The sequence below is a fragment of the Phycodurus eques genome, chromosome 13 (assembly GCF_024500275.1).
Source record: "Phycodurus eques isolate BA_2022a chromosome 13, UOR_Pequ_1.1, whole genome shotgun sequence".
Classification (NCBI taxonomy): Eukaryota; Metazoa; Chordata; class Actinopteri; order Syngnathiformes; family Syngnathidae; genus Phycodurus; species Phycodurus eques.
In genome coordinates, this window is record NC_084537.1 from 21,115,262 (window position 1) to 21,141,444 (window position 26,183).

The 26,183-nt window shown below is 41.0% G+C and overlaps 1 protein-coding gene across 5 annotated transcripts in view; it reads right to left on the reverse strand.

Moving 5' to 3' along the window:
- The window catches only part of greb1l (GREB1 like retinoic acid receptor coactivator), a 57,302-nt gene extending 32,387 nt beyond the window's left edge, over positions 1 to 24,915 (reverse strand). For 3 of the 5 annotated variants that reach the window (XM_061694665.1, XM_061694664.1, XM_061694661.1), the window contains exon 1: positions 1,773 to 2,325. The gene's annotated coding sequence lies outside the window, so the exon portion shown is untranslated. Of the gene's footprint in view, positions 1 to 1,772; positions 2,326 to 24,808 lie in introns of those variants that run through there. The other 2 variants (XM_061694662.1, XM_061694663.1) reach the window with 2 other exon arrangements.
- Positions 24,916 to 26,183: the final 1,268 nt, after the last annotated feature.

Here is a 26,183-nt window from a genome sequence, read left to right on the forward strand (position 1 = left end):
CTATCACGCATGTTTTTTGGGATGTGGCAGGAAACCCGAGTGCCCGGAGAAAACCCACGCAGGCACGGGGAGAACATGCAAACTCCACACAGGCGGGGCCGGGATTTGAACCGCGGTCCCCAGAACTGTGAGACAGATGTGCTAACCAGTCGCACACCATGCCGGCATATATATCCATCCATCCATTTTCTGAGCCGCTTCTCCTCACGCGGGTCGCGGGCGTGCTGGAGCCAATCCCAGCTGTCATCGGGCAGGAGGCGGGGTACACCCTGAACTGGTTGCCGGCCAATCGCTGGGCACATACAAACAGACAACCATTCGCACTCACATGCACACCTACGGGCAATTTAGAGTCTCCAATTCATGCATGTTTTTGGAATGTGGGAGGAAACCGGAGTGCCCGGAGAAAACCCACGCAGGCACGGGGAGAACATGCAAACTCCACACAGGCGGGGCCAAGGATTGAACCCGGGTCCTCAGAACTGTGAGGCTGACGCTCTAACCAGTCGGCCACCGTCGGCGTGTGTGTGTGTGTGTGTGTGTGTGTGTGTGTGTGTGTGTGTGTGTGTGTGTGTGTGTGTGTATATTTATATATATATATGATATATATTATATATATATATATATATATATATATATTATATAATATAATAATGATAAAAATATAATATATAATATATATATATATATATATATATATATATATATATCATATATATATGATAATAATAATAATAATAATAATAAAAGTAATGATGCCAACACATATTTTGTTGATTATCCTGGTTTTAAGCAGAGAATAATAATGCAATAATAATAATAATAATAATAAATCATCATCATCATATGGCAAAAGAATATTAATGATAAGCCTGACTTTAAATGAATGATATAAATAAAAACAATTTTTATTCGTGATGAGCCTGGATTTAAACTGATGAACGATAATAATTATAATTTAAAAAATATATCTTATAAGATACTTATTTGTATAAATAATGAACAGGTTAAAATATTTAGTATAGTATCAGTGATAAGCCTGGTTAAGAACAATATAATACATCAAAATATTTTCACTTGTGATAACATTGGTAATAAAAAGAATAATATCTATTAGTATTTCAACTGGGACCAATGAGAATCGTAATTTAAAAGAAATGAAAATTTCTCATAACAAATGTTAAAAATACTGTGAGGGCTTATACGGAATGGAAAACTGTTTCATTCAAAAAGGAGATTTTAAGACTTACATGGTTGAGATGCATTTTTTACATTCTCAATAAAGTCCAATTAAAAAAAGAGCTCGCTAATATTTCAATGCAACGACTTTGCATTATTGCTTTCCTTTTTGCATGCAGTCCTCTTTTGTTTCTCCCTTATAATTACATTAGAGCAGAGGCAGGAAAGGCTGCTGAATTTAATTGAATCGCAGCCTGCTTTCGCATTCAAACCGGCACACTTTTACATATTTCACATGAACGACACAGAGCAAAAAAATGATAAAGGGGGAAGCTTCTTTCAGATTTGAGCCAACGCCGCTCGTCGCAACACTGGCCCGCAGATAAGACGTCACACACGTATTAAATAGGGCCAGATAAGCATCAGGAGTGCTCATTGTCATGCAGGAAAGAGGCTGCTGTTAACATCAGAAAAGAAGAAGGGGGGATGGGATGGGGGGGGGGGGGGAGAAAAGGACAAACATCTCACCACGTCCTCTAGATGAGGCGCTAAAAGCCTCTCTCATTAGAGCTGTTAAGAATAGTTGACTCTACCTTGCATGACTTTTTGAGCCTTTAAAAATCCCAAATTGTGGAGAATAAATCCTGCCAAAAAAATGCTTTTCGGAGGTGTTAGTCCATTGGGGGTAAATCCTTGTGGAAAGTCCAGGCAGGCGTGTGGAGCTGTGTGTCCTCTCATGACACACACAGTCAGGCAGTCAGGCTGCAATGGGAATCTTCCTCCCTCACTCTCTCTCTCTCTCTCTCTCTCTCTCTCTCTCTCTTGCATGCAAACAAACACACATAGACCCCTCCCCTCTGCCACCCCCCAACTCCCCGAGGTGCCCTCCTCTGTCCTGCCTGTGCCATTTGCCAAGGAGGAGGAGGAGAATGCATTCATCTGAGCCCCTGTGGTGACAGATGTTCTGCTAAGGGAGGGCATGGGGAGGGGGGCGGGGGTCGTGGAAAGAAAGATGGTTAAAAGAGGGGAGGTGGGGGGGGTCTTCATCTTCCCGGGGTCTGCCACGCGTGACCCCCCCCCAGCACGCCAGCGTGGGCCACAGTGTCAAGTTTGGTGAATTAAGGAAGGCATGGGACGTAGGAGGGGGTTTTGACTTTGGATCGAACCACTTTCAGCTTTTATTTAGTGTGGTGGGGGTGGTGGTTAGTTGAATGCGTCAGCAGCCGGAATGTGAGGCAGCGTTTTGTCACGGCGGCCCTGCCGGGGATTGACACCCCCCCCCCCCCCCCCCCCCCTCCCCCAACCCCCTGTCCCCCACAACAAGCATAGAAAGGTTAGTGTTGGGGGTGTGGAGGCTTTCACTCTCCTGCTATAAATACCAATGAGTCATCCTCTGCAAAATAAATAAACGGAAACGAGCGACAGGCGGATGTTGAAGGCGGAATGAGGGGTTTGGTGCCGTTATCTCGCCGCGTCCAGGAAATAGCCCACACCGGTGACAGGCCACAATGCCAGTACCACTTTCAAATGTCCCTCAAATAGAGATGATGTAATTCAGTGGCGCTTGGTGGACCCGCGCCAAGGCCCAACAATCCGAATTGTACCCATGGGCACTACCCATGGGCACTAACACACCCCCTTACCATCACAGATGCTGGCTTTTGAACTTTGGATGACGTTTCGCCTCTCCTCCATCAGATTTATCTATTACATGCACTCTATTTAGGAAAGTAATATGTGGGATAGTCCAAAATCAAAAAATAAAACTCAATCAAATGAAAGGAACACATTTTAACAGATTTATCATTATACTGGTTTGTGTGCAAGTGTTTTACCACACACTTAATAAGACCTCAGAGTTTCATTATTCTGTTACATTTTCCTGATGACTGACTGATTGTGTTGAGAATTTTTATAGTTATTGACCCTGCTGATGAGTGGTGTTGTCAAGTTCCCATTGTGCAGTATTTTGGACCGCTGTTGAACACCAAGGCCTCTTTGTGTGCGCTTTTCCTGTCCACTAATGAGCCGAGTCAAGAATTTGTCGGGTAAACAGAAATTCCGGATAGCAGGGAAGCACAGTTTATAGCTTCATGCCAATATTTACCCGTGTGCATCAGTCAATGACAAGAATCCTTTATAGAATTGAATGCCCTTTGGGTTGTGTACAGTAAATGCTGTTAGCCTGGTGTTCCAGTTCATTACCGCAGACGCGCTCTAACAGTTGTTTTAATCAAGTCGTGCGCGGCTCTTCTCACCTCCCCTCCAATGGTTATATGAGGGGCAAAGTCAGCGCGAGGGGGGACAGCTGTAAATGCCACGTTGGCCAATGGTTGAGCCTGGGGGAGACTTTCACGCGCTCATTTTTGTTGTTTTACCCGCTGTAGTTGTCCAAACAGCGGGCTTGAGTTTGACTGTGAAAAAAAGGGTCTGGCTATTGCGTGTTTGTGCTAATAATAAGCGGATGTATCACGGGAGGAAAAGTGAGCACAAGTTCAAGCCATGGGAAAAGAGCTGTCAATGTGATTTACGCCCGAGCCCCTGACTTTGACAAGCCCCCCTACCACCGACCCATCCTCCGGACCCAACGTCCTAAATAGACCATTTAAAACACAGATAATGAGTAACCCTTAAAAAACAACAACAAAAGAGTGCGGATTGAACGGCTTCCCGCCCCTAAAGCCGTCCTTCAGCGCCGGCCGCACTGAGCCCCCATCCGGGCTTAAATGTCCGCACAAAGGGGGAAGGATCTCCACCGCCACCTGAGGAATGATGCGTCATGTGACGCCACGGGGGGAGGGGTAACGGGGGAGAAAGGCTTCTTCCTCACTGGGATTCCCAAGGAAGCGCCAAGTGTTTGTGTTTTTTAGCCGACTCAGCAGCCGCCTGACGCATGACAGAGTACTTTAGGCTGCCTTTATCTCCGAAAACCAAAACAAAACATGAATTCATCCATTTGTATAAAGAAGCTACTGCTGATTCTGACACTTGACTTTAACATACGCATTATGGACAAAAGTATTGGGACACGTGCAGGAAGTAAAAAACGCTTTTATTGCATAAGGCTTGCGGCATTTTGGTTACAGACAGATAAAGGTGAAAAAGATCCCAAAATGTTATTTTATAGAGCTGAACTACAGCTTTTTAAATTTTGTGGGCCATATTTTCTTAAAGAGTATTTTGCATTTTTATTTATTAATTTCAATTTTGTGGACCAAATTGGATTTTTTTAAGTGGATTTCCCCAAAAATTTTGGAATGACTTATTTTGTTTTGGCTGACCAAACTGTTTTCTTCATTAAAGTTTGAAAACCTATTACAGATTTTGAACGTACACATTATGGACAAAAGTATTGGGGCACATGCAGGAAGCGAAAATATTTTTTATCATATCTGGTTTGTGACATCTTAGGGCAGAGAAAGTTTCCTTTTTAAAAAAAAAAAAAAATCTTATTTAAATTTTGTGGACAAATTCTTTTTTAAGTCTATTTTAATTACCTAATTACGTATTTTGATTTGGCAAACTAATTATTGTTTTACTTAATAATAATTTGAGAGAAAATATATATTTTTAACTCATTTCCATTTTCAGGATCGCAATTTTATCGACCAAGTGGAATTTTTTTTTTCAAGTATATCTTTGAATTTTATCGACTAAGTGGATTTTTTTTTTTTATTGATTCATTTGAAAAGCTAAGCTTAGGTCATTTCAATAAAATGCACAAAATATTTTACATTTTACATTAGAACCTTTATTCCATTTAACCTTAATATTAGATTTGTTCTAGGTAAACAACGGGGGGCCATGGGTGTCAAAGGAGGTGTGAGGCTGCCTTATAGTGTAATAATTAGCCATATAGGCTGACTCTTTACTGTACCCCTATTTGTAAGGTGTGTGTGTTGGGGGGGGGGAGGCGGCGTCTCGGTCTAACAGCTGTGACAACACATGGCGGCTCTGACACTGCAACATGAGGAGCATGAGGTTCAACTGACAAATCCACAGATGAGCAATGAGCATCAGGTGGGGAGAGGAAGTACGGCGAGCCAGCGAGGTGCTAATTAACACGTCTCCCCTCGCATAGCGTCACCAAAAAAAATAATAAACTGCCACGACAGCAAGCAAAACAAAAACAGTCGCCCATGCCAAAATTCCCGCGGAGGGACGTGTGAGATCTAATTTCCTTATAAAAAGCCTTGTGGATCCCCCGCCCCCACCCACCAGTAAAACCCCCCAATCTGACGCTGCCCGCTGGGCCCTGAAGTGCAAATGTGCGCTAGTGAGGATAGCGAATGTGCTAAGGTCATGCCAAACAAAGGCAAACATTCTCAGTGAATGCCATCGCTGAAGTCGACAGCGACACAGAGTGGAGATAATAGCCCCGGGCCCTCTCTCGCTCTCTCTGGATGTCGAAGGGTGAAGCAGGGTTTAAGTCCTGCTGTGGCCAGAGGGAGCGGGGGCAGGGCGGGGTGGTCAGCGGCGGGGGGTGGGTATGGGTCTGAAGCCCGGACAAAAGGAGCATTTGGACACATGAAGAAGTCATCATCATTAAGCCACTGGAACTTTACTGTCCAGTTATAAAGCTTGTTTCAAAACCTGTGGGTGAGCTCAAGGGAGGTTGGGTGGGGTGCACGGGAGCACGGGGGGGGGGTCTAATTCACCGCCTTTGTGGCCGGACTGGAAGAGGTGACCTTGCCACACACTCTGGACCACTAGATCCTTATTTTGTTAGACAAAAGTCTATTCAAATATATTTTTTAATATATTTTTTAAATTGTTCAAACCAAATTAAAGTTTTCAAAGTACATTTAGATAATGTTTTTTTTTTTTTTTTTTTTTTTACAAATAAATTGTTTTCATTTTACAGACGTTCTCAAGTCTATTTTTTTGGGTTCAGAATTCTTTTGAATTTTTCAGTTCGAATTTGACTTTTTAAAGTGTATTTTGATTTTTATAGTGCAATTATTTCAAGTTTACTAACCAAAGACGATTTTTTGTAAGTGTATTTGGATTTATTTCAAAAAAGTGTCTACATTTTACTGACCAAAGTGTAATCTTTAAAGGTGTATTTTTATTTTTTATTTACTCATTTTGATTTTTCAAACCCAAATTGATTTTTTTAAAGTGGATTTAGATTAGATTAGATTAATCATAAACTTAGAATTTTATGGCTGCAACACGCAACACGCTGGGACAGTGTCATGTTTACCACTGTGTTACATCACCTTTTTTTTAAACAACATTCAATAAACGTTTGGGAACTGGGGACATTAATTGTTGAAGCTTTGTAGGAGGAATTATTCCCCATTCTTGCTTGATGTACATCTTCAGCTGTTCAACAGTCCGGGGTCTCCGTTGTCGTATTTTACGCTTCATAATGCGCCACACATTTTCAATGGGAGACAGGTCTGGACTACAGGCAGGCCAGTCTAGTACCCGCACTCTTTTACGCCGAAGCCAAGCTGTTGTAACACGTGCAGAATGTGGTTTGGAATTGTCTTGCTGAAATAAGCAGGGGCGTCCATGAAAAAGACTTTGCTTGGATGGCAGCATATGTTTCTCCAAAACCTGTATGTACCTTTCAGCATTAATGGTGCCTTCACAGATGTGTAAGTTACCCATGCCATTGGCACTAACACAGCCCCATACCATCACAGATGCTGGCTTTTAAACTTTGGGTCCATAACAGTCCGGATGGTTCTTTTCCTCTTTGGCCTGGAGGACACGACGTGCACAATTTCCAAAAACAATTTGAAATGTGGACAGAACACTTTTCCACTTTGCATCAGTCCATCTTAGATGAGCTCCGGCGCAGAGGAGCCGGCGGCGTTTCTGGGTGTTGTTGATAAATGGCTTTTGCTTTGCATAGTAGAGTTTCAAGTTGTACTTACGGATGCAGCGCCTAACTGTATTGACTGACATCGGTTTTTTGAAGTGTTCCTGAGCCCATGTGTTGATATCCTTTACACATTGATGTCGGTTTTTGATACAGCGCCGTCTGAGGGATCGAAGGTCGCGGGCATTCAATGTTGGTTTTCGGCCTTGCCGCTTACATACAGTGATTTCTACAGATTCTCGGAACCTTTTGACAATATTATGGAGATGATGAAATCCCTAAATTCCTTGCAATTGTACGTTGAGGAACATTGTCTTAAACTGTTCAACTATTTTGTCACGCACTTGTTCACAAAGAGGTGAACCTCGCCCCATCTTTACTTGTGAATGACTGAGCAATTCAGGGAAGCTCCTTTTATACCCAATCATGGCACCCACCTGTTCCCAATTAGCCTGTTCACCTGTGGGATGTTCCAAACAGGTGTTTGATAAGCATTCCTCAACTTTCTCAGTCTTTTTTGTCACCTGTCCCAGCTTTTTTGGAACGTGTTGCAGCCATAAAATTCTAAGTTAATGATTATTTGCTAGAAACAGTAAAGTTTCTCAGTTTGAACATTAAATATCTTGTCTTTGTAGTGTATTCATTTAAATGTAGGTTGAACATGATTTGCAAATCATTGTATTCTGTTTTTGTTTAACGTCTCAACTTCATTGTAATTGGGGTTTTATAACTGGGGATGTGGCTGTGTTCAGAACTAACCACTCACGTTCAAACCTGGCACACACCTGCACACCGTTTTTATTTTTGCTACCATTTTAATTTTGGAGACCACAGTGGAATTTTAACAAATATATTTAGATTTATGCTTAATATTTTGTTTCTTCATTTCACTGATTTCAATTCGATTTAAATGTATTAATTGGAAGTAAGTGACTGGAAGCCACACACTCTGGTCCCCCGCGCGAGTTGAAGGGCACGGCTTTTAACCTTCAACTCAATGCGAGCCGCACAGCGCTTAACGACCAACAACAACCACTAATGTAATGTCAAGTCAAAGACGCTTGCACACATTTTGATACACAAAAAACATGTCCACGAAAGCTTGTTTTCAGCCCTAACGTGCATATTTCATGCCAAACGAGATGGAATACGTTCTTACTTACATTATACAGCTACACAGGGAGACCTCTGTATATTTTCATTCATAATTTTTAATTCATAATTTTCTTTTTTAAATGTATTTTTTAGTTCTTATTTTAGTCATTTATTTTAAATGTAAAGTTTGTTTATGATGTTTATGGTAGATATTTACTGATTTATTTTATTCAAGTGTATTTAATTTAATTTATTTTTTTAAAACTTTTTTTAAATTTATGGTCCATAGTGGAATTCCTGAATGTATTTTCATTTTTCACTTTAATTGATTTTTTTTCAAATTTGTGAACCAAAGTAGTACACATTATAAGTGTTTATTTTTAGTTATTTTAATTTTGCAGACCAGATTAGAATTTTCCCATTGATTAATTGTTTTTGTACCATTATTGTTTGTAATGACCCTTTTAATTGTAAATAATTATTTTGTATTTAATTTAACAAAATATACTGTATATAATAATAATGTATTTTTTTTAAACAAACATGAATAAAGCCTGAAACTTAATATTGGACGAGAACGCGCTGTGTTGCGTGCGCACGAGCGAATGCGTGCATGGCAGCGATGCCGCTTTACAATGCTGTTCATGACTGTGCAATAAAACTCAAGAAGGCCTGTCAGTGAACCCAATCTGCATTTTACAACACCGACGGGTTGAACGCCAGTTCAGGCCAGGCCAGGACAACACACACACACACACATACAGGACCCAAATGCCTTTATGGACTTATTCAGGGCGGCCATATTGAACTGAGTTCTATTTCATACAGTAAACCTGTCAAGGGTCGTGGTCAAATGGTGGTCAATGGTAAAGGGTGAGATGGGCTGGGCATAAAATGTCATTTGGGGAGGGGAAAAAGTGAACAAAAGCATTTCAGGTTATTTTTTTCTCTTAAATAACATGTTTTTAGAAGCCATTTTGCTCTAACAGTACATCTTTGTTGACGCTTGACCAGGCCACCACCCCCCCCCCCCCCACCCAGGGCCATAAAGTGTCACTGGTATTTGTTAGAGGGTGTAAAAGGAGAGTCGTGCATCACATTGAGCGTGCCAAGACTATCAAAACATTGGCTCTTATCAGATGACTGAATAGCTCACGCATGGGTCAGGTTCCAGTTTGCAGCAGCAGCGACAGTCCTGCCATTACAAGATGAACCCGCTTGAGGGCAAGACACAAAAACTCCATTCATTCATTCATTCATCGGTCAGGGTTTGGACCCCTTAATCTCAATTATTCACCAATATATTCTATATGAAATGTTAAAAATGTCAATTGGGGGCAGCGCGGTGATCGAGCGGTTAGCATGTCGGCCTCTCAATTGAGAGGTTCTGGGTTTGAATCTTGTTTCTGGCCCTTTCCTGTGCGGAGTTCACATGTTCTCCCCGTGGTTGAGTGGGTTTTCTCGAGGGCACTCAAGCTTCCTCCCATATTCCAAAAACATGCTTCTTAGGTTAATTGAAGACTAAATTCTCCTTAGGTGTGAATGTCAGCGTGACCGGCTATTTATCTATGTGCCCTGCGTTTGGCTGGCGACCAGACCAAGGTTTACTTGAAAAAAATTGGAAAAAAATCAGCAAATAGGTGAATCTGCGGGTGCTGAACTGCGAGTATAAGGGGTCCACTGTATATACTTTTTCAATGTGTGAGTAAATATTGATTTCAATTACTATGAGTGTTGTTGAAATGAACGTTCTAATTGTGCAAATTCCCTCTAATCCCACAAATGTTTTTAACGCTCGATTAGCGCCATTAATTGGCGCCAGTTGTGTGTGTGCTTTGTTGAGTGTGCTCTTCCCATCGTCGAAAAGAAAATCCATCACAAAACTCTAATGTAACTCATTGAGGTAAGCAAAATATTGCAATGAATTGGAGTGAATGGTCTAAGAATTCTTAGCGGTGAGCATTTTGTACAAAGGTTGTATAGCAAAGGTGGTTTCTTCTCTGTGAAGTGAATTCAATCCAATTGTATTGTTGCGCTTATGAACCCTCCCCTCACATTGTCCATCTGTATGAAGGATGAAGAGGTCTACAGGGCCTTCATTCAGGTTTACTGTCACTTTTCCCTATCAGCCAGGTTTTGTGGGAGGTGTGTTGGGGGTTTAAACCCACCAACAAAAGCCTCAGATCCACACTCCTATTGTCCCATTAAGACAAAAACATTCCTGCCGATGCCTGACAGGAATTAAGCGCATCACCGGGGGCAACCTGGTGCTTAATAATCAGGCCGGTGTGTGTGTGTCGGGTAGGGTTGAAGTGGGGGGGCTCAATGGAAGGGATGTAACGGGGGTGGGTCGCCGCCGACGCGGCACTGCCGCACGCCCGGGGTCAGGAAGAGGGACGTGATGGATCCGGCTGACCGCTCTACTGAAGGAAGTCGGCGGGGAAAGGGGAGGAGGGCTCGTGTGTCGAGACGCTGAGAGGCCTCTTTGTCCACGCGTCACTCACAACCGATTCAAGGTGGCCGAGGGAGGAACAAGAAAGGAGAGGGACCATTGTGGAAGACGCCGGAGACACACAACAGACTTCTTTCTTCTCTCCGTCACAGACACTTTGAGTGTGGACTGCAACAAACAGAACTACTTGAGATGAAAAAAAAGTATTGGGACACTGACAGGGTGTGAAAATGGAGGGAAATCGGGGGTTTGATGGGGTTATTCCACAACTTTCATGAGCTTGTTTGAGGTTATAACAACTTCAGATAAAACGTATTTGGAGATGTATAGGTTGTGAAAATGGGCGAATGGGGTTCCTCCACACCAAACCCATCCCAGTACGCCAATAAGGACCTCGCCTTGTGCACTGGGAACAGAACAAATAACTGTACTACTTTAAAATGTCACTTCCAAAATTAGTCACAAAAGATAAATAATCCATAAAAATAAAATCAGTAAATGAAAACAAAATCTAAATTTGTTTTTTTTAAACTTTGGTCCACAATAATAAAATAATTATTGAAATAATGCAATTTTAAAAATTCCCCCTTGCTACATAAATAATTATATTTAAAAAAATAAATCTAATGCATTGTTTGTGAATATTTAAAACATGTTTAATTAATATTTACGAAAAGTCAAAATATAATTAAATCAGTAACATTGAAATTAGTAAATAAAAAATCTCAATATCTTTGACAATTTGAAAACATTGAAATGAGTAAATAAATAAAATCTAAATTCTCTTTCAGAAAATTCCATGCTAGTCTGCAAATTTAAATCAATAAATAAAATCTTAATAAATAAAAAAACTCATATTGGTCTGCAAAATTTAAATTAGTACATGAAGAAAAATCCACTTTAATCGGTAATATTAAAATCAGCCAATAAAAAAATAAATCTAAATACACTTGAAAAATCCCACTTTCTAACATAATATTCAAATTAGTCCACTAAAAATATATGAATTCCACTTTTAAACGAAGAATAAAATACAATTTGCTTGACAAATGCTTTCCATTGGACAGCAATAACTTTCTTTGGCTCAACTATTTCCCACACACTGCTGAGTTCCATGTGTGACAGTCGCTATTTTAGTTCCATTGGATTAGTCTTCCGAAAAACCTCGCCCATGCGTTTGAAACGTATCGACCCTATCCGTCAAGTCAATACACCGAGCCGCACGTAGATCAATCTGGAATTATTTTCCGTGTTTTCGTTTGACTGTGCTTGACCTGCAAGCGCTCACCCGGGAAGGAGAATGAAAAGAAACGAGAGAAAAAGAGACAGAGAGTCAGAGAGATATAATGACCTCCCCCTAGCTCAGCGGAACGTTGAGTCCTTGCAGCGCGGGCCTGGGTCTTGGTCACCGTAGCCTTGGACGATCTGTGAGGGCTGACGGGGAAAAAAAATAATCAAATGCCGCAGGCGGACGAGCCTCTCCCACACAAACGCTGGCAGCATTAACACGCGCTGACCTTGTGTTCCATTATGAGCGAAAGTAAATGTTTTGTTTGGGGACGCCATTATTTTGGGATGCATGACTGTGTGTTTGTGAGTGAGTGGAGTGGGCTGTGTTGACTGCTGCTAGAGCGCAAGTGTGTTCAGCTGCTGTCAGCTTGACACGACCAAACAAAATCATCTCCATCACTTCATCACACACAAGAGGTTGGATCAAGAGCTAACCTTGTGGAATTGAGTTATTAAAGCTGCAGGTTTTATGGCAGACCACCCACGGAGGTTGAAACGATTAGTTGTCTAGTCAACAAGTTGACTTAAAGACTCCACATCAACGTTTAAAGCTTCAAGTTGATCGATCACGTCTTTGGCGTCTAGCCTTTCAATCAGCCATAAGGAGGAGTGAAAAACCCGGCGACAGTCTTCATACGTCTGATGGTTGAGAATAGCGGTTAGCCTCAGTAGCTTTAGCTGTTCAAACCATCTCTAAAGGTCCTGTATCTTGGCTATTTAGACATCTATAGAGTGACTGTCTAACATAGACTTAGTATAAATTTAAGTGTCAATTTAAAAAAACAAAACAAAAAAAACCTTGGTTTTGTCATTCAAGTGTCCAGAAAAGGCCTCTCAGACAGCTCCTTCTGTTTGACCCAGTTTTGTATCCACTTTGTCCATATTTGGCCCTTTCATCTGACTGTTTGTCTCTGTGTAGAAGACCCATTTGTGAGAGCGCGCTGGCTCGGGAGTGGAAAAACAAAGGCGGAGATCTCTATTGACGTAGATAAGATCAAGAAATTCGAATGACCTTATTTCAGGCCTCTCGACAGAAAAAACGTCTGGAACACAGGAATGCATGGACGATTTCAATTCATATTTCACATGTTTACTGATGCACTATAGAGATAATATTACATGCCAAACACTAGAAAAAGTTGTTTTGGCAAAATATGTCCCCCTTAAAATATCCATACCATACGAGGGCAGCAACGCGAATTGAAGCTCCATTTTGTCGCCAAAATGTTATTTCCAATAATGCCCGGGCAGCAACTGTGTGATAATGACAACTTTATTCATATCACAACACACACTATCATCACGGGGACTTGTCGCTTTACGACACTGTGCCGTAACACCCGTCAAAGTACAAAGTACGGCCGTACTATGCTACAACCCTGGAGAAATATTTGACCAAAAAGGAGACTGACAGCATGTTCACTCTCAAAATATGAAAATCTACCCTCAAACACAATAAAAGCACAAGTGAAACAGAAACAGTGAAACAGAGAAATGCTTTCCTTTTTTCTGAGCCTGCCAATGAGATCCCGTCTTACAACTCGCTATGCTTGTCTTGTTAGAGAGAAAAACATGCACAGCTTGTTTCTATAGCGATCTGTCGGAATATGACTTCACGTGAAAGCAGTCCATGGTGCAAAAAAAGTTACGCTATACTGTGCTGAAAACAATATCACTTATGTCGTCGATTAATTGACTTCGACTCAACTTTCATCACATTATAAACACACAACCGTCTAGAATAAGTTGTTTAAATTTGGTAGCAATCAGACAAAATGTCTAGGAGGAGCCCATCTTTGAAGGACACCTGGAAATCAACTTTGCCAACATGCAAGGAAGGAAATGAAAGTTTCACAAAGTAGCCTTATCCATCTGGCTAGTATACGCGGTTCAAATTTGAAAGCAAGCAGACAAAATCTGAACAACAAGTTCATATTTTGACCCCTGAAAATGGCCACATTGTGCTCTGCCCAGATCCATAGACGAAAACTAAAAGGTTTCACAAATTAGTGCTGGCCATCTGTCTTAGTATACATGGTTGAAATTTGATAGCAATTAGATAAAAAGTTTGTCTTTAAAGGACCCCAACAAATGGCCCCAAATGACACTAGAATGGCTGCTTCAAACCAAAATGGCAGTCATCATACTCCAGTCCACATACAATGATGAAACCCAAAAAGTTCTACAATTTACCGTCATCTGTCTGTGCAGCACGCGATTCAAATTTGGTGACAATCGGACAAAATCGCTAAGTGTAGTTTGTCTTTGAAGGGCCCATGGAAACCAAAACAGAAGTCTCAGTCGTTCATAATGTTGCTTTAAAATGGTCAAAAATGAGATAATCTCACATTGAATACATTTTGATACAAAATTCCTTTTCTTTACATAGCAAGTGTCAAGCTGTCTACATTAGAGCAGCTTGGTGATTGAGTTTGAGTGTAATTTAATATTGGTGGACCAGCCAGGACGCAGCTAATGTGACCATTCCAAGTTGTATTCAGTGTCATAACATTGTCACGTCATGTTACCATACACACGATCCTGAACAGCAACACGCTAATCCTAACACAATATAAGCGGTGTCCTGGCTGGTCCACCTACTATGTATTATAAATTACTTTTCCTACTTGCAGCAGTTTGGAAAAAAAAAAATTGATTTCAAAAGACACATGCGACATGTTGCAATAGAAGGAGCCTGGAAGCAAACCAGAAATCCCAATAATACCTTACAGTTGCTTTAAAACTAAGGGAAAAAAATCAACTAATCCCAAATGGTTTTTTTTCATCATTTTTTTGTTTTTTGTTTGTTTGTTTTTTTAAGTAAAGGATAGTTTCTATCCAAAATGTATTAGCACACATCTGCTGAGAGGAACCTTGCAATTGAGGGTTACACATTTTGGTGGACCAGCCAGAACATAGCTCATGTTAATGTTAGCGCGAACACAACTACTTCAAATTGTGTGAAAGGTTCAAAACAGTCTGAAAAACTGCCACTTCTTAAACACTGCACATACAGATATTGCTGAACATTAACGTCAGCTATAACGCTAACACTTATAAGAAGGTAGATTACTAATACTGCTATACCGGCTCTACTCACCTCGGTTTGGAAAACAATGTTCATTTGAAAACATGACACCGACACACTACGTTTCCGTAGAGGGAGTCTGTGATGAAAACAGAAATCCCAATAATTCCTTACTGTTGCTTTAAAACAACAACAAAAAAGGAGCCAATTCCAAATGTAATACATTTTTATACTACATTGTCTCCGTCTCGTCTGTCTAACTAATTTTGAGAGGTACAATGTACTCTATGTCAAAACACCATCATAAAAAATAAAAAAAATCATATACTATATAGCCTAATACTAATACCACTTTCCTACTACATAGTATCGGCTCTACTCAGCTTGGTTTGTAAAAACAGTTGCTTTAAAACTGACAACAAAGGAGCTACAGTAATCCCAAATTCAATGTTTTTTTTAAAACATTCTTTTATTGTTGTTTTTTACACTAAATTTGCCCTCTTTAGACAGCAAATGCCAATCCATCTAACGAAGAGGAACGTGGAGATTCAAAAGACTGTTTATCTTAGTGGGGGAAAAAATGCAGCCAAAACAATGAGCTTCCACTTGACGGATTTTCCGACACAGCTGGGGGCACAGCACGCGGTGTACTTGGTGCGTGGCCGCTGCCTTCGGGGTTGGCATCTGTGCAAGGAGCGAGGAGGGGGGATAAATGGCGGACGGAACAGCCTGTGAGAACACACTGTTCTATAACAGAACATTGCGAGAGGCCGATTCACCGCTGGATGCTTTCCAGGTCTCAATGGCAAGAGTGAGGATAACATTACTAAGTACTTTTCATGAGCTCACATCAGAATGCTGGAGAAATGCAAGCGCATCTGCCACAATCCTCAACAGTGATTCCATAAGCTCAAGAAATTTTTTGACAGACCGGCAGAGAAACAAATAAGAACAAGCTATTCAAAATACAACTCACTATTATGCCGAATTTAGTTGTTCGAATTAGTGGGAGAACTGCGCTTGTTTCGTTTCAACTAGGTGGTCACATCTTGGGGTAATGGGAGAAAATGACAACCAGTCTAATCCTTGTATGTTTTTTCTTTTTCTTTTCAATTGGCAATTGAAATTTTAAAAAGCAAATCATTTTTTATTGTTTTTTAATCCAATACAATTTTTTTTTTTTAAATTACAGATTCAACTCGTCCACATGAGGTGTTCTGTGTGCACAGAATGATTTGAAAATAATGTGATCGGACAGACAAACTGAGGCGAAAGCAATTGTCATGGCTTCCTGCTTACGAGTCACACGTTTTGTTCCTCTGAACCAGTGATTCTCAAAATGTGGTGAAGCATTAGGAAAGATTCACTATTTGCTCAAATGCTGCTGTTGTCACTTCTTGGTTTTTTTTTCAATTGCAAATTGAAAAGGGAAAGAACGACTGCTGCACGGATTCAGTCTACTCCGTAATTTTGTTGAGGTCGCCTTCATTCAAGAAAATCCCGTTGTAGGCTCTTCTTCTTTTGTCTCATAAGTTGGCCTTTTACCCTTCGCGAAACTCATTACTCATTTTTTGCGAGTTTATGGGCTTACTTTTAAACTACCATATCACGTGACCGACACGAGCAGTGTGACTTGTTTGCAGAGAGGAACACCTGATCCTCCGCCCCCTCCGCCTCCCCCTTACTTCAGATGCTGCTGATCAAATAAAACATTTTTTATTAAGTCTCGCTGTGCGGCCCGGCACCAAATGGCCCGTGCTACGGCGGGGTGATTGGAGACTGCATGTGTTACGTATGTGAGGCCTCTTTCGCCTGGTTATGCCATCACACGCGCGACCCATTGACTTTTGTCGAGGCAGGGGGTCGTTCCGGCAAATCTTGCTTCGTTTTTTTTTTTCCGCCGGAGAGTTATGTCACCTTTGATCCCAGTGGTGGGGGGGGGCGGGGGGGGGGGGGGGGGGGGGGCGGGGGGGCGGGGGGGGGGGGTGCACTGAACAGCTGGACGATGTACAGTGGAACCACTAAGACTTTTCCCAGAGGAAATTGTGTGAATCGAATTAATCGGATCCATACCGCCATAAAAGCTTTATTAAATGTACAGAAAAGTAACAATGCAGCATTGTTAACCATAATAAAAGTCTAAAAAATTTAACCACTTTTAATATTAAAATGTGATAGAACACCAAATCTTAACGAATTTATTTTGTCACACAAGTTTTAAAGAGAAGCTAACCACTGTTAATATTAAAATGTAAAAGCGATAAATACCATATATGCATTTCTATTCCTCAAAAACATATCCCAGGTGTCTTTAATAACATGTATATGACATGCTTTCTTCAAAATACCGCTGGGATAAAGAATTATAGTACACTTACACCCTATTTTTGTCTTGCTGAAATTGTATCATGCCACCCCGATATAGTGCTTGGTCATTGGTGAGTCTGGCTTGCGTTACCATGACGACCAGGGGTGGAGCTATGTAAATGAACGAGGCGAGCAAGCAGCTTTTACAAAGCCCAATGTTTTGGGTAAAAAAAATAAAATAAAATAAAAATGAGCGCCCGTAAAGATAATAAAATATTTTTTTACTCATAGAGCCAGCACTTCATACAAATACCATCCAAGGCCACTGCATCGAGAACTTTACCAAGCAATCAAGAATGTGCTGCTTATGAGAAGCTAGATATTGTCTTTATCGTATGTACTGTATCTATATCATATTATCTTGTATCTGTCGATCAGTATCATATATCGTATGTATCTGTATTGTATCCTGATTCTGTATGTATGTATCTATCTATTATATTGCTTTATATCTAACTGTGTGGTATCATACAGTATTGGTAATCGTATCTGTCAATCGGTATTGTATCATCTCCGTCTATCATATTGTAACTATCAGTGTCGTATCTTTTCCACCTTCTGTAGCTACGTGTACATCTTATCGTATCCCATCATATCATATATCTGTATTGTATCATCTCTTTTTGGATTTTGGATCGTATATATTTATCTATCTATATCATCTCCATCTAGATATTGGATCGCATTGATCTTAACATTTATTCTTCATTCATCAGTCACACCACATCATGTAATCACCAACTATTCAATTGAATAATATGCTAGATCCTGCTAAGATTGCCACTGAAGATGGAGAACACTTTCCTCCCCCTGCTCCACCCTCACTTTACCATCATAAAAGTCATCGACTGCGTTTCCAAAATGACAAACCGCTGCTCGGAATGGATGAATTGGCTAATAACTGAAGTGCTAAACAATGGGGGGCTGATGGAACCAAATAAAGCGACTTCCTGCAGGTGAAACTAAGATATAACAGCTGATGGTTTGGTGCTGGGGCTTCAGGGGGGCACCCCCCTGCCACGCTCCCCCCCGGAGGGATCAATGCACATAAATGGAAAAGGTCACAGACCTTTTGACATCTCCTTTCAGCCGGGAGAGGGGCTTGGGCCTTTGTGGAACTGCCTTTAATGATCCAATTGTCGACTGTGTCATTCGTCATCATACAGTACAACATGTTTTGGCTCAAAAAGCCTCAGCGAAACTGGCCGCTAGCCCAGGTCCAGCTGCCGCTGCAGCTTCATCGCTCCCACACGTGTTTCAACCTCCAGTCCATTGTGGTCCCTCCTCATCCTCCCCTTCGAACCTTATCAGCGCCTCGCCTCCACGTTCACGCTTCAACGGACAACCTTGGACGCTCCGCATGGCATATCGGCCAATATCGCTGGAAACGAAGTCTTGCAGGAGTTGTCATGAGCAGCCCATTTAGTTCCTGGCTCCGTATGAGGGGAAAATGTTGACACCGAGAACTTCTACCAATAGGGTCTGTTGCGACATGAGGAACGCAGTGTTCCTTGCATTCTTGACCTCTGGTTAAAAGTTTACAAGCGTGTTGATCCAGGTGGAAAACATCTCACACATCAGTTGTGACATGCTCTACTAAACCATAAAGCAAACGTCGATGCTTGACGATTAATTGACTACACTGCAAGACTGATAGCGTTGTGATATCTATTTTTTAAAGTCATCGATACCCACCAAATATGGTTCTTTGCCCAAAAAACACACCTAATGTCTGCATGAGATGTACTGTATTGGCAAAATTTAACCACAACATACCGTATTATACTGTACAAACACTAATATTCCAACCAAATAACCAATTTCCATTATCTACTTTTTGGTCAGGCTTTAATCATCAAATTTGGTCCAATTCCCAATCAAAGGTTAAAGTCTTCACATGTACTTTTGAATACTGATTTCATGAATCAATTATCACTGTCTGGCCAATTAATAAAAAGCTAATGTGTACTTTTGAATACCCACTGCAGGTTATCAAATATGGTTTCCTACCCAATGAAAAAGCTAATGTCCTCAAGTGTGACTACTACCCACTAAAGGTTAACTAATTTCTTCATCTGTACTTGTGACTAACAACTTAAGTTACCAATTAAAATATATAGTTTTCAACACCCACCTATGTTATTAAATATGGTTCCTCACTGCTAATTTCAGCTGGTGCATTTGTGAAAAACGTGCCCACAAAAACTAATGTCTGGATTTTTTGGGTGGAACGATACCAAGTAAAATGTCCAAAAACCCAAGCAGAGTGATGAATGAGGACTTGAAGGACCACCTGTTTTGTTCATCCTATCAAAAAAAAAAAAAGAAAGAAAAAACACGTGCAACAATAGCGCTAATCTCGCCGGCGAGCCTTTGTACCATCTGCAGTGAGGGTCACTGCAGCACTAAGTGCCTCTGAAAGGATGAAGAGGAGCATCTGCCCGCCCTGCTTGTGCTTGTTTTGTCATCTAATAATCAGCGAGGGTGTTTGGAGTAATAGATTTGGCCTTTATGGATCAATATGCAAAAATGTCTCTCGCAGAGAAACTGAATCCCCCGGCGATGCAGCAGCCCAGCTCCCTTGTTGCTCGCAGGAGTGGTAATCCATCCCTATGCCTGACTTTTGTTATGATACCAAATACACATCCCAGTGATCCATCGCACGCTGCCGTGTCACAACAGACATAATAAATTGTGTGGTGTTTGTGGGATGCCAATGTGTTCTTCTAAATAGGAGCAAGAGAATAATAAAGGGAAAATAAACACAGCGGTTCCCTTGGAGACAATAACCGAGGGCAACAATGGATGTCACCTCGTCATTTAGAGCTTTTCCTGGGAGAATTATCAAACCGGTGTGAATTGGAGTCTTGCTAAAAAGAGAAAAATAATGAGGGCGCTCATTATTATTGGAAGAAATAAATATGGACTGGACAAGAGTAGGCGGCCAGTGGATACTCATAGTTGGAAATAACATTTGAACAGAAGGTCAAACCCTATGTTCTTAGGGGTGAGCTTTCCAACAGTAGCATCTCTGTCCTTCTACAGCTGCGTCGAACTGCTTCTAGCTGCACGCTGTATCATCTTTTTCATCAAATGGCCGATCTATTGTACGAAATCTCTCATGTCTCATTTCAGCTCCCCGACACAAGTATGTCGACTCGACTTACGACTCGTGTTTTAAAAATGAACACTTAAGACGCTGGGTTGAGGCACACCTGACCCCCCGCCACCCTTGCTACACAGCTAATAGAGATGTCTCCTTCAAGGCTAAAGAGACAAAAGCTGCTACGGTGAGCGATTTCACGGGGACCCTGACTTATCTCTGCCCAGATTAAGTCCCAATTGTTTGCAGGGAACAAAGACGGCCACTGAGGCAGCGAGGAAACCCCCCTCCCACCACCACCACCACCACCACCACCAATGGGCCAGATGGTCAGCGTTCAGAGTCCCTGACCCTTCCAGCCCCTGTCCTCTAGGACAGCACGCTCTTGCTGTAGTTAGGCCACCCAACAAACGTTCAGCTGACCCTCCTACAAGCGTGTGCTCGCATGATAGCGCTAACCTTCATAGAAGCACTTAACCCCGAGTCTCTCCCTAGTGGAGGTTTTGCTCTTACAGTTACTTTTTTTGGGCCAGTCAAGAATCATTTCAAAGGGTAATTGATTCACTTTTAGGTCACTTTTTTGGGGGGGGGGAAGCATCCAAATTTTTGGGCCAGCTTTCAGTTGTCGGGATAGCAGTCACCGGTGGAATCTTAATTGGTAGACAGAGAATTATCATTTCCAGAATTTGGAATAGAAGAACAACAAAAGGCACCTTTTAAAGAAATACGGTGGATTGCAATGCTTATTTAAAAAATGTCATGTCACCAAACAGCATCCATGCAATTGTGCTTGTTATTGACAAGTTAAATGCTATCATGTTATTAACAAATGCCATCCTGCAGTGAAAACTAGGGAATTTCATGAAATGTTTCAGTTGGGAAAATTAACAATTGATTGTTTTGTGTTGTTCATATGTTAATGATATACTATATTGATCAGAATAGCGTAGCCCGGAGGTATGCATGGATTTACCTCGACTAAAAAAAATATTCTTCTAACAAACCCGCTAAGACTGAATCAACAGTTACTCCGTTGGTTGCAGTCAAGGAATTCAATTGTTTCAGGATAGTTAATTTCACACAATTGATGAATTCTTAACTAACGATTAAACCATTTTATAATGCTCAGTGCAAAACCGATAAGGATTTAATGATCCAAACTTGAGCATGGTTGACAGAATTGAACATGGAATTGTCTGTTATCTGGCATATTTACAATAATACCAAAAGTCTGGGATGATAATTCTTGCCAAGTAGTACAGTTCGGTTTGTAATTGTACACCCTGATTTTTTCATGTCACGGTCTGTAGATTGTACAATATTGTAAACGATGTACATCATAACAGTGTGACAGAACGTAACTCGTCAAGGAACTGAGCAAAAGGAAAATTGCGACATTGTGCGACGCTGAATGAATTGCTTTAAATGGTCTCCATCATCATTAATGCTAGATTTTACAGGTGCTTGTGTTTATTTCATGCACCAAGTTCCCACACAGAACATATAGCTTTATTTTATTTACTATTTTTTATATCACAATAATTAACAGTGTTCAAACTGTTACTGTCAATTGGTGTTCCAGTTAAAAAAAAAAAGATTTGAGCTGTAATTGTGTGCATCTTGATTTATTGAGAAATTTACTGTGAGCATTTCATTTCAAATGTCATTTAATGTGAACCAAACGGTAAGGCACGAACCAACCCGTGATTTTTGGCATACCATTACACACCTTGCACACAGCATTGGTTCTAGCTCCACCTTACCACTAAAAGCGCTTTGTTGCGTGATCAAGAACGATGACCACAAAACAATGCACATCATCTACAGGAACTGCCACAAACTTGCCCTGTGTGCACATTTACGCTCCTGAGGTATTCGCAAAGTACAGACAGGAGGAGGAGAAGTGGGGGAGGCCGGGACGACAAGAGGAATGCAACCTTTAAGACACGAGCCACGAGGAATGGCAGATTAGGCTCAGTGAAGACGGACTGGTTTGCCTGTAATTACAATGACAGACCATCTCCCTTGCTCCCTCTTATCTGATATGCCTTTATCTGAGTTGCCGAAGCCTGTTTCAACACCAAAGCCTGCGGGGCAGCCGCAGGAACGCTTGCCGTGTAAATCAAGACATTTGAGAGCACGGGTGTCAAACTCAAGGCCCGCTGGGAACATACAGCTATGTCAAGTTGTATCTTAGTGGTATACTTGACGATCAGTTTGCTACTATTACTGCTTTACAGTGGACCCTTGTTCATTGCTGGGGATCTGTTGTGTCTGATCGAGAGAGTAAAACAAAAAAACATTCTATTTGATATTTCTAACCCTCCCACGCACTTTAAACATATTTAAACTTATTAAAAGATGTTTTTTTAAACACAGTATTTCCCATTCATAAAATGAATGGGAAATACTGTGCATATTGTAGTGTCTATGTGTAGATGTGTGCCTTTAAGAGGCGGTTAGGGTTAGTACAGCACAAAAATGCAGGAACTCACGCAGCTTTGAAGGCATTAGTTGGAAAAAGACATGCAAACAACAACTGTGGAGAAGAGCGAGGGTCTCCCATGTTGACTTCTTGACTAATTTCATCCAAGATGACACAAGCGCTGCTGCAGCAAAGTGAAGACCATGTAAGCCCAAGCCTTGACATTACCTCCACCATGCTTCAAAGATGAGTTTGCAGATCATTTCTTTCTTCATACTTTGGCCTTTCCATCACTTTGGTAGAGGTTAATCTTGGACTCATCAGTCCATGAAACTTTGTTCCAAAACGTTTGTGGCTCATCTCTGTACTTCTTTGTGAACTCCAATCTGGCCTTTTTTGTTGATGAGTGATTTGCATCTTGTGGTACGGCCTGTATATTTCTTCTCTCGAAGTCTTCTTCGAACAGTGGCTTGTGATACCTTCACCCCTGCCCTGTGGAGGTTGGCAGTGATGTCACTGACGGTTGTCTTCGGGTGTTTCTTCACTTCAAAATGGTTTGCTCTTCTCCCATAGACAGCTCTCTGGTCTTCATGTTTGCTGAACAGCAAATGCAGTTTTCACAGGTGAAACCCAAAGCCAAAAACAAGCACTATCTAACGTTTAAGCAATCATTCTAAAAGGCAACACTTGAGCAACTAGAAACACCCATCAGTCACGTTCCAATACTTTTGCTCACTTGAAAAGTGGGTTGCTTCAACCAAAAGGTGGTCTGCCCTGAGTTGTTTAACACATCTAAATGAAAATATGACGAAATAAAAGCTGGAACTCTGGACTTTTGTCTCATTCATCTTCTGATCTGAAACCCAAATGTCTTCATTACACAACAAAAACAAAGGAATTGACTTTGCCACTCCAATCATTTTGGAGGGGACTGTATACAAAGAGAACCACATCAAGGTGCAATTACTTAATAATAGGAGTCAGCGATACATATAAATGGACTAAAGGTATACAATCCATCCATTTTCTATAGAGATTGTCCTCATTAGGGTTGCTGGTGAGCTACATACAACTATCCTAGCTGATTTAGGGTCCACTCTGGACTAGTCGCCAGCCAATCAACGGGCACATATAGAAAACCAACATTCCCAGTCACATTCACACCTACTGACAAGTACAAAAACATTGTATACGGATTAGAATCCCTCATCAATTTACATTGGCTGTACTATATATTTTGTGTTACACACAGAACCAAATCACACACATGCAAGGAGCGATGTCAGCGTTAAAGGGCACACAAACTGTGCTACATCTCTTGAGCTGGGGGAGTGAGCACGGCGCCTTGCTCAAGGGCACCTCAACAGTAAAAGCCCGAATCCTTGCAAATGAGCTATTGCCTTCGATTAATCTAACATTTTGGGGGATTTGAGAAGAGCACAGGGAGAACGTGCAATAACAGGAGAGATGGAGCGCAGATGTGTGTGTGCACTCTGGACTGGTCACCAATCAATCGCAGGGCATTTAATTGCAAGCATAACAAGCATTCATGGTCGCATTCACACCTATGAACAATTAAGTCTTCAATTAATCCAACATGCATGTTTTGAGGATGTGGATTGTAACCTCCAACCCCAGAACTGTGAAGCAGCCCACAGTTGACACCAATGCATGTGTATGACAAATTTGGCAGAGCTCCGCCATGACACTGGTGTGACACTAGTCATAACGTGTTGCTTAATAGGGGGGATGGGTGGGGGCTTCTTCACCTTTTGCAGAGAAAACGTGGCAAATACACCAAACTGCGTTGGAAAAAACAATAAACCCAAAGACACAAGCTCCTCGCTTTATTTAATCGCCACGCGAGAGCTTCTAGTTTAAGTCAAAGTTTGCAATCATATGTTCGGCTGCGGTCAGCGCCGACAACGGGCAGCAGCGACCTCCCGGAAGCGCTTCAATTTGAAACAAGACAAGTTGAACGCTGAACACGCAACGTGCGGGTGCAGGTGTGTGCGTGTTTCTTTTTGCACGCCTACCTTGCGCCACGCGACGATGCACCGGCGTCGCGGTCCCTCTCCGTGTCGAGTTGAGCTGCCGCCGCCAGTTGTCCCAGCTGAGGAGTACCGGGAGTACCTGTGACGTCATCAACGCACTGTATGGCTGGAACAGTGCAGAGATCGGACAATGAGTTGGGTGGCGTGTGTGCGTGTGCGTGTCAGACTTTAATAAACAGAAAGGAGCAAGTCTGCACGTGCACATGATTACACTTTCAGTGCTATGGTCATACATGTGCATTTACATTATATTTGCATTTTATACGTGACGCATTATATGACGTCCTCAAAGTGTGCGCGTCAAAACGCATACAACGATTAGCAGAGTATGGTCAAATAAATAAACTGCACTACACCGTCCTCTAGTGGTCAAAATACTTAATTTACAGGTGCCCCAATGTTCATAAGAAAAAAAAATCAGCTAATAACGATGTAATATTACAGGAAAAACTTTTAACATTCTGAGAAAAAAAGGTAGAATGAGACAAAGTCAGCAGGTCATATTTTGGGGAATAAAGCCATAATGTTACAAGGGAAAAAATCGTAATAAGAGTCAATTTGTGAAACTATATTAGGAGGGTAACCTTGTAATTTTATGATAATAAAATAGTAATCTTACAGGAAAAATGTTGTGGCTACTGTTAGTTTTAATGTTACGGAGTGAAGATGTTATGACAATACATTTTTAATATTATGAGAGAATCGTCCTAATGAGAATAGTTGTTAAATTTGAGAGGAAAAAACAACAACAACAAAAAAACAACGTTACAAGAAAAGCATTGTAATGAAAAAAAGTGTAGGTTATGTCAAAAAATTCATAAATTACCACAATAAAGTTGTAATGTTACAAGAAAGAAGCAGTAATGTTATGAGACTAATGTTATAATGTTAAAGGAAATCGATGTAATGACAATGACAATAAAATTATAATGAAACTAACGTTGTAGTATTATGAGAACAGATTTGTAATGTTACAAGAAAAAAAATTGTAAGGTCGCGCTAGTAGTCATGACATCTAATATTATGAGATTAAAAAAAGTAATAAGAACAGTTGAAATATTACAAGAAAAAAAGTCATAATGTTACAGGAAAAAATCCAAATGTTACTGAAGTTTGTCTACGAGTTCAACATTTTTGTATTGAACAAGTATTCAGATTTTGAACATTTCCCAAAATGTACAGTTGACAATGACCCTCAAAAACATCAAAGGTTGGTAAACAATACTTTCAAATCCCTATTATGCTGTAATCTGAATTGTTCCTGTGATTCTGCCAAATGTGATGTAAATTGATCAATTCTGAAATGTTTTTTTGTTTGTTTTTGACCCGCTTTTTTTTTTTTAACCTGGTTGCTTGT